The 3,190-nt window shown below is 36.6% G+C and overlaps 1 pseudogene; it reads left to right on the forward strand.

Moving 5' to 3' along the window:
- The first annotated feature begins 833 nt into the window (after positions 1 to 833).
- LOC132783087 (small nuclear ribonucleoprotein F pseudogene) lies at positions 834 to 1,200 on the forward strand (annotated as a pseudogene).
- Positions 1,201 to 3,190: the final 1,990 nt, after the last annotated feature.

Below are 3,190 nucleotides of genomic sequence, written 5' to 3' on the forward strand. Positions count from 1 at the left end.
GCCTCAAGTGTGGTGGAAGTTCCTTCTTTGGAGGCTTTTAAACAGAGGTTGGATGGCCATCTGTCAGGGGTGCTTCAATTGTGCTTTTTCTGCATAGTAGAGGGTTGGGCTAGATTTTATTTATTTATCAGGAGTGAACTAAGGGTACAATTGTGATCTTTTTGAGAAAACGCAAAGCTTAAAAACTTGGCATTATATTAAATATCCTTTGACCAGTAGCTTGGAGTGCCTCTGGTGTTGCTATAAGAAGGTCCTAAATTATGCATGTAGCAGGGCCCAGGCTGCATTGTAATAGGTGGTCTGCGGTTTGCTCTCCTCCGCACCCGCATGTCGTGGACTCTACTTTGTGGCCCCATTTCATAAAGTTGGCTTTGCTTCTCATTGTGCCAGAGTGCAGTCTGTTCAGCACCTTCTAAGTTGCCCAGGACTGGGCAATTGGGCAACCTGTGTTGGGCTAGATGACCCATGTGGTCTTTTACAACTATATGATTCTATAATTTTATGATTTGATACCTTCTCCATCGATGAATCTCAAACTTTGTTTGTGGTTTTCCTATAACTGTAGAGTGCCTTGGACCACGAGAAGATCCAACCAGTCCATACTTCAGGAAATAAAGCCCGACTGCTCATTGGAGGGAAGGATATTAGAGCAGGGGTCTTCAAACATTTTAAACAGAGGGCCAGGTCACAGTCCCTCAAACTGTTGGAGCGCCGGATTATAATTTTTTTAAAAAAAGAATTCCTATGGACACTGCAGATATCTTATTTGTAGAACAAAAACACTTAAAAACAATACAATAATATAATTTAGATCTCTGGCGGGCAAACCAGAGAGTAATTTTTTTGTGCTTGCAGCCTCCCCTTCCTTGGCCCGGTTGCTATGAGTTTGCCTCTCAATCCAAAGCCCTTCCTAAATGGGCTGACTGGGAAGCCAGTGATGGTGAAATTGAAGTGAGGAATGGAATATAAGGGCTACCTCGTGTCTGTTGATGGCTACATTAACATGCAGCTTGCGAATACAGAACAGAACATTGATGGAGCACTGTCTGGACACCTTGGTGAAGTTCTGATAAGATGCAATAATGTCCTTTACATAAGAGATGTGGAGGAGGAAGAAGAAGATGGAGAAATGAGAGAATAACTATTTTTGGAATGTTTTTTTAAGTTAAAGATCTTTTATTGTCAATTTTTTAAGGTTTTGATAAAAGTTTTTTTTTTGTTTTTTGTTTTGTTTTGATAACAACACTTCTGGAGGAAAAATACCATTGGCAAAATAGATTATTACTATGAAAAATATAAAGATGCTACTTTTGATGGTTCTTAAAAAAAACAAAAACAATACAATAATTAAAATGGAGAACAATTTTAACAAATATAAACTTATTGGTATTTCAATGGGAAGTGTGGATCTGCTTTTGGCTGAGGAGATAGGATTGTTTTTGTTGTTGTGTGCTTTCATGTCATTTCAGACTTAGGTTGATCCTGAGCAAGGGCCGGGTAAATGACCTTGGAGGGCCATATCTGGCCCTCGGGCCTTAGTTTGAGGACCCCTTTATTAGAGGTAAAGATGAAGAACTTTGGCCACATCATGAGAAGACAGGAAAGCTTAGAGGAGGCAATGATGCTGGGGAAAATGGAAGGAAAAAGATAGAGGGGTCAACCAAGGGCTTGCAGTCCCTAACATCCAGACCTATCATTTGTCATCTACTAGGCATAGAGCCTTCTCGATCGTGGCCCCTTATTTATGGAATGTCTTGCTGGTTGAAACTCGAACCATCTGAGACGTACTTGCTTTTCGGAAACCCTGTAAAACTTTTCTCTTCCAACAAGCTTTTGATGGGTGAACAATCTGTTCTTGCTGCCTATTGTTATTGATATGATCATTTTAAAGCTAATTGTATTGTTTTACCGTATATACTAGAGTATAAGCCGACCAGAATATAAGCTAAAGCACCTAATTTTATCACAAAAAACTGAGAAAACGGATTGACCTGAGTATAAGCCGAGGGTGAGAAATGCAGCAGCTACTGGTAAATTACAAAATAAAAATAGATACCACTTAAATTACATTAATTGAGGAATCAGTAGGTTATATATTTTTGAATATTTACAAAAATAGTAATTTAAGATGAGACTGTCCAAATCTGATTAAATGATTATTTACCTTCTTCAATGTAAATGTGCTTACGTATCCTTCCAATAATAATAAAGAGAGTAACATAATAAATGTAACAACAACAACAATAATAAAAATAGTAAAATAATGAATGTAGCAATAACAACAATTATACAGTAAAATAATAAATGTAATAATAATAAATAGAATAAAATAATAAATGAAATGAAATTAATAATAATAACAGAGTAAAATAATAAATAATAGGGCTGGGTAACCACGGAAAAAATTGTTTCTAAACTCGATTCGTTTTTAGAGGGTTTTTGCGTTTCGTTTTTTAAAAGAATTCCGAAATTTTTCTTTTAAAAAGTTCGAAATATATGAAATTTCGTAAAATTATGAAACAATTACGAAACGATTTCGAAACAATTATGAATCGATTTGTTAATGGCGGACGCGATTGCGCAATATGCTAAAAAACCCTCCAAATGGGACAGGGGGAACTTCTGAAGCTTCCCTCTCCCTCTGTTGTTGACTGTTGGTGTGATAATTTATTTTTTATCACTGATAAAACAAACAACAACCCTAAAACTTGCACCAGACATACGGAAATAATTATGAAACGATTACGAAACGATTTCGAAACAATTACGAATCGATTACGAAACAATTACGAAATAAATTGAAAAAATTCGTTTCGATTTTTAATTACTCCTGCATGGCTCAATATCGGATCATAAGCTAATTTAAATACGAATTAATAACGAATTACGAAATTAACGAATGAAACCGCCCAACCCTAATAAATAACCTTGACTCAAGTATAAGCTGAGGGGGACTTTTTCAGCCTTAAAAAAGGGCTGAAAAACTAGACTTATACTCAAGTATATACAGTAATCTGTTTCTGTAAACCACTCCGAGCCAAATTGGAAGTAGCGGTATACAAGTTGAATAAATAAATAAATAAATAAATATGGATGGATGGTATCCTTGAAGTGACTGGCTTGACTCTGAAGGAGCTGAGGGTGGTGACTGCCAACAGAGAGCTCTGGCATGGGCTGGTCCATGAGATCA

Source organism: Anolis sagrei, chromosome 8, assembly GCF_037176765.1.
Source record: "Anolis sagrei isolate rAnoSag1 chromosome 8, rAnoSag1.mat, whole genome shotgun sequence".
NCBI lineage: Eukaryota > Metazoa > Chordata > Lepidosauria > Squamata > Dactyloidae > Anolis > Anolis sagrei.